A 14,874-nucleotide genomic window follows, 5' to 3' on the forward strand; every position below is an offset into this window, starting at 1 on the left:
ACCGCACCCTCTCGCAGAGAGACACCGCGTCCTCTCACAGTGTGACACCACACACTCTCGCAGTGAGACACTGCACCATCTCGCAGTGAGACACCATGTCCTCTCGCAGTGAGACACCGTGTCCATTCGCAGGGAGACACCGCGTCCTCTCGCAGTGAGACACCGCATCCTCCTACAGTTAGACACCGCTCGCTCTCACAGTGAGACACCGAATCCTCTCGCAGTGAGACACTGTCGACTCGCAGTGAGACACCACATCCGCTCACAGTGAAAGACCACGTCCTCTCACAGTGAGACACCACGTCCTCTCGCAGTGAGACACCGCGTCCTCTCGCAGTGAGACACCGCACCCTCTCGCAGTGAGACACCGCGCCCTCTCGCAGTGAGACACCGCACCCTCTAGCAGTGAGACACCGCACCCTCTCGCAGTGAGACACTGCGCCCTCTCACAGTGAGACAACACACCCTCTCGCAGTGAGACACCGTGTCCTCTCGCAGTGAGACACCGTGCCCTCTCGCAGTGAGACAACACACCCTCTCACAGTGAGACACCGTGTCCTCTCGCAGTGAGACACCGTGCCCTCTCGCAGTGAGACAACACACCCTCTCACAGTGAGACACCGCGTTCTCGCAGTGAGACACCGCGCCCTCTCACAGTGAGACACCGCGCCCTCTCACAGTGAGACACCACGTCCTCTCGCAGTGAGACACCGTGCCCTCTCGCAGTGAGACACCGCGCCCTCTCACAGTGAGACACCGCGCCCTCTCACAGTGAGACACCACGTCCTCTCGCAGTGAGACACTGCGCCCTCTCACAGTGAGACAACACACCCTCTCGCAGTGAGACACCGTGTCCTCTCGCAGTGAGACACCGTGCCCTCTCGCAGTGAGACAACACACCCTCTCACAGTGAGACACCGTGTCCTCTCGCAGTGAGACACCGTGCCCTCTCGCAGTGAGACAACACACCCTCTCACAGTGAGACACCGCGTTCTCGCAGTGAGACACCGCGCCCTCTCACAGTGAGACACCGCGCCCTCTCACAGTGAGACACCACGTCCTCTCGCAGTGAGACACCGTGCCCTCTCGCAGTGAGACACCGCACCCTCTCGCAGTGAGACACTGCGCCCTCTCACAGTGAGACAACACACCCTCTCGCAGTGAGACACCGTGTCCTCTCGCAGTGAGACACCGTGCCCTCTCGCAGTGAGACAACACACCCTCTCGCAGTGAGACACCGTGTCCTCTCGCAGTGAGACACCGTGCCCTCTCGCAGTGAGACAACACACCCTCTCGCAGTGAGACACCGTGCCCTCTCGCAGTGAGACACCGCGCCCTCTCGCAGTGAGACACCGCACCCTCTCGCAGTGAGACACCGCGCCCTCTCGCAGTGAGACACCGCGCCCTCTCGCAGGGAGACACCGTGTCCTATCGCAGTGAGACACCGTGCCCTCTCGCAGTGAGACACCGCGCCCTCTCGCAGTGAGACACCGCACCCTCTCGTAGTGAGACACCGCACCCTCTCGCAGTGAGACACCGCACCCTCTCGCAGTGAGACACCGCACCCTCTCGCAGTGAGACACCGCGCCCTCTCGCAGTGAGATACCGTGTCCTCTCGTAGTGAGACACCGCGCGCACTCGCAGTGAGACACTGTGTCCTATCGCAGTGAGACACCATGTCCTCTCGCAGTGAGACACCGTGCCCTCTCGTAATGTGACACCACACACTCTCGCAGTGAGACACCGTGCCCTCTCGTAATGTGACACCACACACTCTCGCAGTGAGACACCGCGTCCTCTCACAGTGAGACACCGCGCCCTCCCGCAGTGACAACACAGCGTCCTGGGGCAGTGAGACATCACACCCTCTCACAGTGACAACACAGCGTCCTGGTGCAGTGAGACACCGCGCCCTTTCACAGTGACAACACAGCGTCCTGGTGCAGTGAGACATCACGCCCTCTCACAGTGAGACACCAGTCCCTCTCGCAATGAGATACCATGTCCTCTCGCAGTGAGACACCGTGTCCTCTCACAGTTAGACACCACGCCGTCCCACAGTGAGACACTGCGCCCTCTCACAGTGGGACACCGCGCCCACTCGCAGTGAGACACCGCGCCCTCTATCAGTGAGAAACCGCGCCCTCTATCAGTGAGAAACCGCGCCCTCTCTCAGTGAGACACCGCGCCCTCTCGCAGTGAGATACCGCACCCTCTCGCAGTGAGACACCGCGCCCTCTATCAGTGAGAAAGCGCGCCCTGTCGCAGGGAGACACCGCACCCTCTCGCAGTGAGACACCATGTCCTCTCGCAGTTAGACACCGCACCCTCTCGCAGTGAGACACCGCGCCCTCTCGCAGTGAGACACCGCACCCTCTCGCAGTGAGACACTGCGCCCTCTCGCGGTGAGACACCGCGCCCTCTCGCAGTGAGACACCGCACCCTCTCGCAGTGAGACACTGCGCCCTCTCGCGGTGAGACACCGCGCCCTCTCGCAGTGAGACACCGCGCCCTCTCGCAGTGAGACACCGCGCCCTCTCGCAGTGAGACACCGCACCCTCTCGCAGTGAGACACTGCGCCCTCTCGCAGGGAGACACCGCACCCTCTCGCAGTGAGACACCATGTCCTCTCGCAGTGAGACACCGCAACCTCTCGCAGTGAGACACCGCGTTCTCGCAGTGAGACACCGCGCCCTCTCGCAGTGAGACACCGCACCCTCTCGCAGTGAGACACCGCACCCTCTCGCAGTGAGACACTGCGCTCTCTCACAGTGAGACACCGCGTTCTCGCAGTGAAACACCACACCCTCTTGCAGTGAGACACCGCGCCCTCTTGCAGTGAGACACTGCGCCCTCTCGCAGTGAGACACCGCACCCTCTCGCAGTGAGACAACGTGCCCTCTCGCAGTGAGACACGGCACCCTCTCGCAGTGAGACACCACACACACTCGCAGTGAGACACCGCACCCTCTCGCAGAGAGACACCGCGTCCTCTCACAGTGTGACACCACACACTCTCGCAGTGAGACACTGCACCATCTCGCAGTGAGACACCATGTCCTCTCGCAGTGAGACACCGTGTCCACTCGCAGGGAGACACCGCGTCCTCTCGCAGTGAGACACCGCATCCTCCTACAGTTAGACACCGCTCGCTCTCACAGTGAGACACCGAATCCTCTCGCAGTGAGACACTGTCGACTCGCAGTGAGACACCACATCCGCTCACAGTGAAAGACCACGTCCTCTCACAGTGAGACACCACGTCCTCTTGCAGTGAGACACCGCGTCCTCTCGCAGTGAGACACCGCACCCTCTCGCAGTGAGACACCGCGCCCTCTCGCAGTGAGACACCGCACCCTCTAGCAGTGAGACACCGCACCCTCTCGCAGTGAGACACTGCGCCCTCTCACAGTGAGACAACACACCCTCTCGCAGTGAGACACCGTGTCCTCTCGCAGTGAGACACCGTGCCCTCTCGCAGTGAGACAACACACCCTCTCACAGTGAGACACCGTGTCCTCTCGCAGTGAGACACCGTGCCCTCTCGCAGTGAGACAACACACCCTCTCACAGTGAGACACCGCGTTCTCGCAGTGAGACACCGCGCCCTCTCAGTGAGACACCGCGCCCTCTCACAGTGAGACACCACGTCCTCTCGCAGTGAGACACCGCGTCCTCTCGCAGTGAGAAACCGCGCCCACTCGCAGTGAGACACTGTGTCCTCTCGCAGTGAGACACCATGTCCTCTCGCAGTGAGACACCGCACCCTCTCGCAGTGAGACACCGCACCCTCTCGCAGTAAATCACCACACCCTCTCGCAGTGAGACACCGCGCCCTCTCGCAGTGAGACACCGCACCCTCTAGCAGTGAGACCCCGCACCCTCTCGCAGTGAGACACTGCGCCCTCTCACAGTGAGACACCGCGTTCTCGCAGTGAGACACCGCACCCTCTCGCAGTGAGACAACACACCCTCTCGCAGTGAGACACCGTGTCCTCTCGCAGTGAGACACCGCGCCCTCTCACAGTGAGACACCGCGCCCTCTCGCAGTGAGACACCGCGCCCACTCGCAGTGAGACACCGCGCCCTCTCGCAGTGAGACACCGCGCCCTCTCGCAGTGAGACACCGCGCCCTCTCGCAGTGAGACACCGTGTCCTCTCGCAGTGAGACACCGTGACCTCTCGCAGTGAGACACCGTGCCCTCTCGCAGTGAGACACCGCACCCTCTCGCAGTGAGACACCGCGTCCTCTCGCAGTGAGACACCGTGTCCTCTCGCAGTGAGACACCGCGCCCTCTCTCAGTGAGACACCGCACCCTCTCTCAGTGAGACACCGTGTCCTCTCGCACTGAGACACCGCGCGCACTCGCAGTGAGACACCGTGTCCTCTCGCAGTGAGACACCGTGTCCTCTCGCAGTGAGACACCGTGTCCTCTCGCAGTGAGACACCGCACCCTCTCGCAGTGAGACACCGTGTCCTCTCGCAGTGAGACACCGTGTCCTCTCGCAGTGAGACACTGCACCCTCTCGCAGTGAGACACCGCACCCTCTCGCATTGAGACTCCGCGTCCTCTCGCAGGGAGACACCGCGTCCTCTCGCAGTGAGACACCGTGCCCTCTCGCAGTGAGACACCGCACCCTATCGCAGTGAGACACCATGCCCTCTCTTAGTGAGACACTGCACCCTCTCGCAGTGAGACACCGTGCCCTCTCTCAGTGAGACACCGTGTCCTCTCGCAGGGAGACACTGTGTCCTCTCGCAGTGAGACACCGCATCCTCCTACAGTTAGACACCGCTCGCTCTCACAGTGAGACACCGAATCCTCTCGCAGTGAGACACCGTGCCCTCTCGCAGTGAGACACCGCACCCTCTCGCAGTGAGACACTGCGCCCTCTCACAGTGAGACAACACACCCTCTCGCAGTGAGACACCGTGTCCTCTCGCAGTGAGACACCGTGCCCTCTCGCAGTGAGACAACACACCCTCTCGCAGTGAGACACCGTGTCCTCTCGCAGTGAGACACCGTGCCCTCTCGCAGTGAGACAACACACCCTCTCGCAGTGAGACACCGTGCCCTCTCGCAGTGAGACACCGCGCCCTCTCGCAGTGAGACACCGCACCCTCTCGCAGTGAGACACCGCGCCCTCTCGCAGTGAGACACCGCGCCCTCTCGCAGGGAGACACCGTGTCCTATCGCAGTGAGACACCGTGCCCTCTCGCAGTGAGACACCGCGCCCTCTCGCAGTGAGACACCGCACCCTCTCGTAGTGAGACACCGCACCCTCTCGCAGTGAGACACCGCACCCTCTCGCAGTGAGACACCGCACCCTCTCGCAGTGAGACACCGCGCCCTCTCGCAGTGAGATACCGTGTCCTCTCGTAGTGAGACACCGCGCGCACTCGCAGTGAGACACTGTGTCCTATCGCAGTGAGACACCATGTCCTCTCGCAGTGAGACACCGTGCCCTCTCGTAATGTGACACCACACACTCTCGCAGTGAGACACCGTGCCCTCTCGTAATGTGACACCACACACTCTCGCAGTGAGACACCGCGTCCTCTCACAGTGAGACACCGCGCCCTCCCGCAGTGACAACACAGCGTCCTGGGGCAGTGAGACATCACACCCTCTCACAGTGACAACACAGCGTCCTGGTGCAGTGAGACACCGCGCCCTTTCACAGTGACAACACAGCGTCCTGGTGCAGTGAGACATCACGCCCTCTCACAGTGAGACACCAGTCCCTCTCGCAATGAGATACCATGTCCTCTCGCAGTGAGACACCGTGTCCTCTCACAGTTAGACACCACGCCGTCCCACAGTGAGACACTGCGCCCTCTCACAGTGGGACACCGCGCCCACTCGCAGTGAGACACCGCGCCCTCTATCAGTGAGAAACCGCGCCCTCTATCAGTGAGAAACCGCGCCCTCTCTCAGTGAGACACCGCGCCCTCTCGCAGTGAGATACCGCACCCTCTCGCAGTGAGACACCGCGCCCTCTATCAGTGAGAAAGTGCGCCCTGTCGCAGGGAGACACCGCACCCTCTCGCAGTGAGACACCATGTCCTCTCGCAGTTAGACACCGCACCCTCTCGCAGTGAGACACCGCGCCCTCTCGCAGTGAGACACCGCACCCTCTCGCAGTGAGACACTGCGCCCTCTCGCGGTGAGACACCGCGCCCTCTCGCAGTGAGACACCGCACCCTCTCGCAGTGAGACACTGCGCCCTCTCGCGGTGAGACACCGCGCCCTCTCGCAGTGAGACACCGCGCCCTCTCGCAGTGAGACACCGCGCCCTCTCGCAGTGAGACACCGCACCCTCTCGCAGTGAGACACTGCGCCCTCTCGCAGGGAGACACCGCACCCTCTCGCAGTGAGACACCATGTCCTCTCGCAGTGAGACACCGCAACCTCTCGCAGTGAGACACCGCGTTCTCGCAGTGAGACACCGCGCCCTCTCGCAGTGAGACACCGCACCCTCTCGCAGTGAGACACCGCACCCTCTCGCAGTGAGACACTGCGCTCTCTCACAGTGAGACACCGCGTTCTCGCAGTGAAACACCACACCCTCTTGCAGTGAGACACCGCGCCCTCTTGCAGTGAGACACTGCGCCCTCTCGCAGTGAGACACCGCACCCTCTCGCAGTGAGACAACGTGCCCTCTCGCAGTGAGACACGGCACCCTCTCGCAGTGAGACACCACACACACTCGCAGTGAGACACCGCACCCTCTCGCAGAGAGACACCGCGTCCTCTCACAGTGTGACACCACACACTCTCGCAGTGAGACACTGCACCATCTCGCAGTGAGACACCATGTCCTCTCGCAGTGAGACACCGTGTCCACTCGCAGGGAGACACCGCGTCCTCTCGCAGTGAGACACCGCATCCTCCTACAGTTAGACACCGCTCGCTCTCACAGTGAGACACCGAATCCTCTCGCAGTGAGACACTGTCGACTCGCAGTGAGACACCACATCCGCTCACAGTGAAAGACCACGTCCTCTCACAGTGAGACACCACGTCCTCTTGCAGTGAGACACCGCGTCCTCTCGCAGTGAGACACCGCACCCTCTCGCAGTGAGACACCGCGCCCTCTCGCAGTGAGACACCGCACCCTCTAGCAGTGAGACACCGCACCCTCTCGCAGTGAGACACTGCGCCCTCTCACAGTGAGACAACACACCCTCTCGCAGTGAGACACCGTGTCCTCTCGCAGTGAGACACCGTGCCCTCTCGCAGTGAGACAACACACCCTCTCACAGTGAGACACCGTGTCCTCTCGCAGTGAGACACCGTGCCCTCTCGCAGTGAGACAACACACCCTCTCACAGTGAGACACCGCGTTCTCGCAGTGAGACACCGCGCCCTCTCAGTGAGACACCGCGCCCTCTCACAGTGAGACACCACGTCCTCTCGCAGTGAGACACCGCGTCCTCTCGCAGTGAGAAACCGCGCCCACTCGCAGTGAGACACTGTGTCCTCTCGCAGTGAGACACCATGTCCTCTCGCAGTGAGACACCGCACCCTCTCGCAGTGAGACACCGCACCCTCTCGCAGTAAATCACCACACCCTCTCGCAGTGAGACACCGCGCCCTCTCGCAGTGAGACACCGCACCCTCTAGCAGTGAGACCCCGCACCCTCTCGCAGTGAGACACTGCGCCCTCTCACAGTGAGACACCGCGTTCTCGCAGTGAGACACCGCACCCTCTCGCAGTGAGACAACACACCCTCTCGCAGTGAGACACCGTGTCCTCTCGCAGTGAGACACCGCGCCCTCTCACAGTGAGACACCGCGCCCTCTCGCAGTGAGACACCGCGCCCACTCGCAGTGAGACACCGCGCCCTCTCGCAGTGAGACACCGCGCCCTCTCGCAGTGAGACACCGCGCCCTCTCGCAGTGAGACACCGTGTCCTCTCGCAGTGAGACACCGTGACCTCTCGCAGTGAGACACCGTGCCCTCTCGCAGTGAGACACCGCACCCTCTCGCAGTGAGACACCGCGTCCTCTCGCAGTGAGACACCGTGTCCTCTCGCAGTGAGACACCGCGCCCTCTCTCAGTGAGACACCGCACCCTCTCTCAGTGAGACACCGTGTCCTCTCGCACTGAGACACCGCGCGCACTCGCAGTGAGACACCGTGTCCTCTCGCAGTGAGACACCGTGTCCTCTCGCAGTGAGACACCGTGTCCTCTCGCAGTGAGACACCGCACCCTCTCGCAGTGAGACACCGTGTGCTCTCGCAGTGAGACACCGTGTCCTCTCGCAGTGAGACACTGCACCCTCTCGCAGTGAGACACCGCACCCTCTCGCATTGAGACTCCGCGTCCTCTCGCAGGGAGACACCGCGTCCTCTCGCAGTGAGACACCGTGCCCTCTCGCAGTGAGACACCGCACCCTATCGCAGTGAGACACCATGCCCTCTCTTAGTGAGACACTGCACCCTCTCGCAGTGAGACACCGTGCCCTCTCTCAGTGAGACACCGTGTCCTCTCGCAGGGAGACACTGTGTCCTCTCGCAGTGAGACACCGCATCCTCCTACAGTTAGACACCGCTCGCTCTCACAGTGAGACACCGAATCCTCTCGCAGTGAGACACTGTCGACTCGCAGTGAGACACCACATCCGCTCACAGTGAAAGACCACGTCCTCTCACAGTGAGACACCACGTCCTCTCGCAGTGAGACACCGCGTCCTCTCGCAGTGAGACACCGCGCCCACTCGCAGTGAGACACTGTGTCCTCTCGCAGTGAGACACCGCGTCCTCTCGCAGTGAGACACCGCGCCCACTCGCAGTGAGACACTGTGTCCTCTCGCAGTGAGACACCGCGTCCTCTCGCAGTGAGACACCGCGCCCACTCGCAGTGAGATACCGTGTCCTCTCGCAGTGAGACACCGCGTCCTCTCGCAGTGAGACACCGCGCCCACTCGCAGTGAGATACCGTGTCCTCTCGCAGTGAGACACCATGTCCTCTCGCAGTGAGACACCATGTCCTCTCGCTGTGAGACACCGCACCCTCTCGCAGTGAGACACCGCGCCCTCTCGCAGTGAGACACTGTGTCCTCTCGTAGTGAGACACCGCACCCTCTCGCAGTGTGACACTGCGCCCTCTCACAGTGAGACACCGCGTTCTCGCAGTGAGACACCGCGCCCTCTCGTAGTAAATCACCACACCCTCTCGCAGTGAGACACCGTGTCCTCTCGCAGTAAATCACCACACCCTCTCGCAGTGAGACACCGCGCCCTCTCACAGTGAGACACCGCACCCTCTCGCAGTGAGACACCGCACCCTCTCGCAGTGTGACACTGCGCCCTCTCACAGTGAGACACCGCGTTCTCGCAGTGAGACACCGCACCCACTCGCAGTGAGACACCGCGCCCTCTCGCAGTGAGACACCGCACCCTCTCGCAGTGAGACACCGCGCCCTCTCGCAGTGAGACACCGCGCCCTCTCGCAGTGAGACACCGCACCCTCTCGCAGTGAGACACCGCACCCTCTCGCAGTGTGACACTGCGCCCTCTCACAGTGAGACACCGCGTTCTCGCAGTGAGACACCGCACCCTCTCGCAGTGAGACACCGCACCCTCTCGCAGTGAGACACTGTCCTCTCGCAGTGAGACACCACGTCCTCTCACAGTGAGACACCGTGTCCTCTCGCAGTGTGACACCACACACTCTCGCAGTGAGACACCGCACCCTCTCGCAGTGAGACACCGTGTCCTCTCGCAGGGAGACACCGTGCCCTCTCGCAGTGAGACTCCGCACCCTCTCGCAGTGAGACACCGCACCCTCTCGCAGTGAGACACCGTGCCCGCTCTCAGTGAGACACCGCGTCCCCTCGCACTGAGACACCGTGCCCTCTCGCAGTGAGACACCGCACCCTCTCGCAGTGAGACACCGTGCCCTCTCTCAGTGAGACACCGCACCATCTCGCAGAGAGACACCGCGTCCTCTCACAGTGTGACACCGCACCGTCTCGCAGTGAGACACCACACCCTCTCGCGGAGAGACACCGCGTCCTCTCACAGTGTGACACCACACACTCTCGCAGGGAGACACCGCGTCCTCTCGCAGTGAGACACTGTGCCCTCTCGCAGTGAGACACCGCACCCTCTCGCAGTGAGACACCACACCCTCTCGCAGAGAGACACCGCGTCCTCTCACAGTGTGACACCACACACTCTCGCAGTGAGACACTGCACCCTCTCGCAGTGAGACACCATGTCCTCTCGCAGTGAGACACCGTGTCCTCTCGCAGGGAGACACCGCGTCCTCTCGCAGTGAGACACCGCACCCTCTCGCAGTGAGACACCGTGCCCTCTCGCAGTGAGACACCGCGTCCTCTCACAGTGAGACACTGTGCCCTCTCGCAGTGAGACACCGCACCCTCTCGCAGTGTGACACCACACACTCTCGCAGGGAGACACCGCGCCCTCTCGCAGTGAGACACCGCACCCTCTCGCAGTGAGACACCGCACCCTCTCGCAGTGTGACACTGCGCCCTCTCACAGTGAGACACCGCGTTCTCGCAGTGAGACACCGCACCCTCTCGCAGTGAGACACCGCACCCTCTCGCAGTGAGACACTGTCCTCTCGCAGTGAGACACCACGTCCTCTCACAGTGAGACACCGTGTCCTCTCGCAGTGTGACACCACACACTCTCGCAGTGAGACACTGCACCCTCTCGCAGTGAGACACCGTGTCCTCTCGCAGGGAGACACCGTGCCCTCTCGCAGTGAGACACCGCACCCTCTCGCAGTGAGACACCGCACCCTCTCGCAGTGAGACACCGTGCCCTCTCTCAGTGTGACACCGCACCGTCTCGCAGTGAGACACCACACACTCTCGCAGTGAGACTCTGCACCCTCTCGCAGTGAGACACCATGTCCTCTCGCAGTGAGACACCGTGTCCTCTCGCAGGGAGACACCGCGTCCTCTTGCAGTGAGACACCGCACCCTCTCGCAGTGAGACACCGTGCCCTCTCGCAGTGAGACACCACACCCTCTCGCAGAGAGACACCGCGTCCTCTCACAGTGTGACACCACACACTCTCGCAGGGAGACACCGCTCGCTCTCACAGTGAGACACCGAATCCTCTCGCAGTGAGACATTGTCTACTCGCAGTGAGACACCACCTCCGCTCACAGTGAAAGACCACGTCCTCTCACAGTGAGACACCGCGTCCTCTCGCAGTGAGACACCGCGTCCTCTCGCAGTGAGACACCGCGCCCACTCGCAGTAAGACACTGTGTCCTCTCGCAGTGAGACACCGCGTCCTCTCGCAGTGAGACACCGCGCCCACTCGCAGTGAGACACTGTGTCCTCTCGCAGTGAGACACCATGTCCTCTCGCAGTGAGACACCGCACCCTCTCTCAGTGAGACACCGCGCCCTCTCTCAGTGAGAGAGACTGCGCCCTCTTGCAGTGAGACATCGTGCCCTCTCACAGTTAGACACCGTGACGTCTCGCAGTGAGACACCGCGTCCTCTCGCATTGAGACACCACGTCTTCTCGCATTGGGACACTGCGCCCTCTCGCAGTGAGACACTGCACCCTCTCGCAGTGAGACACTGCGCCCTCTCACAGTGAGACAACGCGCCCTCTCGCAGTGAGACACTGCACCCTCTCACAGTGAGACACCGAATCCTCTCGCAGTGAGACACTGTCTACTCGCAGTGGGACACCACATCGTCTCACAGCGAAAGACCACGTCCTCTCACAGTGAGACACCGCGTCCTCTCGCAGTGAGACACCACGTCCTCTCGCAGTGAGACACCGCGTCCACTCGCAGTGAGACACCATGTCCTCTCGCAGTGAGACACCGCAACCTCTCTCAGTGAGAGATCGCGCCCTCTCTCAGTGAGACGCCGCGCCCTCTCGCAGGGAGACACCGCGTTGTCGCAGTGAGACACCGCGCCCTCTCGCAGTGAGACACCACACCCTCTCACAGTGAGACACCACACAATCTCGCAGTGAGACACCGCACCCTCTCTCAGTGAGACACCGCGCCCTCTCTCAGTGAGAGACCGCGCCCTCTTGCAGTGAGACACCGCGCCCTCTCGCAGTTAGACACCGCGCCGTCCTGCAGTGAGACACCGCGTCCTCTCGCAGTGAGACACCACGTCTTCTCGCATTGAGACACTGCACCCTCTCGCAGTGAGACACTGCGCCCTCTCGCAGTGAGAAACCGCGCCCACTCGCAGTGAGACACTGAGTCCTCTCGCGGTGAGACACCGCGCCCACTCGCAGTGAGACACTGTGTCCTCTCGCAGTGAGATACCGCGCCCTGTCGCAGTGAGACACCGCACCCTCTCTCAGTGAGAGACCGCGCCCTCTCTCAGTGAGACACCGGGCCCTCTCGCAGGGAGACACCGCGTTCTCGCAGTGAGACACTGCGCCCTCTCGCAGTGAGACACCGTACCCTCTCTCAGTGAGACACCGCGCCCTCTCGCAGTGAGACACCGTGCCCTCTCGCAGTGAGACACCGCAGCCTCTCGCAGGGAGACACCGCGTTCTCGCAGTGAGACACCGCGCCCTCTCGCAGTGAGACACCGCACCCTCTCTCAGTGAGAGACCGCGCCCTCTCTCAGTGAGACACCGCGCCCTCTCGCAGTGAGACACCACACCCTCTCTCAGTGAGACACCGCACCCTCTCTCAGTGAGACAACACACCCTCTCGCAGTGAGACACGGCGTCCTCTCGCAGTGAGACACCGCGCCCTCTCGCAGTGAGACACTGTCCTCTCGCAGTGAGACACCACGTCCTCTCGCAGTGAGAAACCGCGCCCTGTCGCAGCGAGACACAATGTCCTCTCGCAGTGAGACACCGTGTCCTCTCGCAGTGAGACACCGTGTCCTCTCGCAGTGAGACACCGCACCCTCTCGCAGTGAGACACCGTGCCCTCTCGCAGTGAGACAACGTGTCCTCTCGCAGTGAGACACCGTGCCCTCTCGCAGTGAGACACCGTGTCCTCTCGCAGTGAGACACCGTGTCCTCTCGCAGTGAGACACCGCGCCCTCTCGCAGTGAGACACCGTGCCCTCTCGCAGTGAGAAACTGTGTCCTCTCACAGTGAGACACCGTGTCCTCTCGCAGGGAGACTCTGCGCCCTCTCGCAGTGAGACAACGTGTCCGCTCGCACTGAGACACCGCGCGCACTCGCAGTGAGACACTGTGTCCTCTCGCAGTGAGACACCGCGTCCTCTCACAGTGTGACACCAGACACTCTCGCAGTGAGACACTGCACCCTCTCGCAGTGAGACACCGTGCCCTCTCGCAGTGAGACACCGTGCCCTCTCTCAGTGAGACACTGCACCCTCTCGCAGTGAGACACCGTGCCCTCTCTCAGTGAGACACCGCACCCTCTCGCAGTGAGACACCGTGCCCTATCTCAGTGAGACACCGAACCCTCTCGCAGTGAGACACCGTGCCCTCTCGCAGTGAGACACCGCACCCTCTCGCAGTGAGACACCAAACCCTCTCGCAGAGAGACACCGCGTCCTCTCACAGTGTGACACCACACACTCTCGCAGTGAGACACTGCACCCGCTCGCAGTGAGACACCATGTCCTCTCGCAGTGAGACACCGTGTCCTCTCGCAGGGAGACACCGCGTCCTCTCGCAGTGAGACACCGCATCCTCCTACAGTTAGACACCGCTCACTCTCACAGTGAGACACCGATTCCTCTCGCAGTGAGACACTGTCTACTCGCAGTGAGACACCACATCCGCTCACAGTGAAAGACCACGTCCTCTCACAGTGAGACACCGCGTCCTCTCGCAGTGAGACACCACGTCCTCTCGCAGTGAGACACCGCGCCCACTCGCAGTAAGACACTGTGTCCTCTCGCAGTGAGACACCGCGTCCTCTCGCAGTGAGACACCGCGCCCACTCGTAGTGAGACACTGTGTCCTCTCGCAGTGAGACACCATGTCCTCTCGCAGTGAGACACCGCACCCTCTCGCAGTGAGACACCGCACCCTCTCGCAGTGAGACACCATGTCCTCTCGCAGTGAGACGCCGCGCCCTCTCGCAGGGAGACACCGCGTTCTCGCAGTGAAACACCGCGCCCTCTCGCAGTGAGACACCGCTCCCTCTCTCAGTGAGAGACCGCGCCCTCTCTCAGTGAGACACCGCGACCTCTCGTAGTGAATCACCTCACCCTCTCGCAGTGAGACACCGCACCCTCTCGCAGTGAGACACCGTGCCCTCTCTCAGTGAGACACCGCACCCTCTCGCAGTGAGACACCGTGCCCTCTCGCAGTGAGACACCACACCCTCTCGCAGAGAGACACCGCGTCCTCTCACAGTGTGACACCACACACTCTCGCAGTGAGACACTGCACCCTCTCGCAGTGAGAGACCATGTCCTCTCGCAGTGAGACACCGTGTCCTCTCGCAGGGAGACACCGCGTCCTCTCGCAGTGAGACACCGCATCCTCCTACAGTTAGACACCGCTCGCTCTCACAGTGAGACACCGAATCCTCTCGCAGTGAGACACTGTCGACTCGCAGTGAGACACCACATCCGCTCACAGTGAAAGACCACGCCCTCTCTCAGTGAGACACCGCGCCCTCTCGCAGGGAGACACCGCGTTCTCGCAGTGAGACACCGCGCCCACTCGCAGTGAGACACTGTGTCCTCTCGCAGTGAGACACCACACCCTCTCCCAGTGAGACACCGCACCCTCTCGCAGTAAATCACCACACCCTCTCGCAGTGAGACACCGCGCCCTCTCGCAGTGAGACACCGCGTTCTCGCAGTGAGACACCGCACCCTCTCGCAGTGAGACACCGCACCCTCTCGCAGTGAGACACCACGTCCTCTCACAGTGTGTCACCACACACTCTCGCAGTGAGACACATG

The sequence above is a fragment of the Chiloscyllium punctatum genome, chromosome 1, assembly GCF_047496795.1.
Source record: "Chiloscyllium punctatum isolate Juve2018m chromosome 1, sChiPun1.3, whole genome shotgun sequence".
In the NCBI taxonomy this organism is placed as follows: domain Eukaryota; kingdom Metazoa; phylum Chordata; class Chondrichthyes; order Orectolobiformes; family Hemiscylliidae; genus Chiloscyllium; species Chiloscyllium punctatum.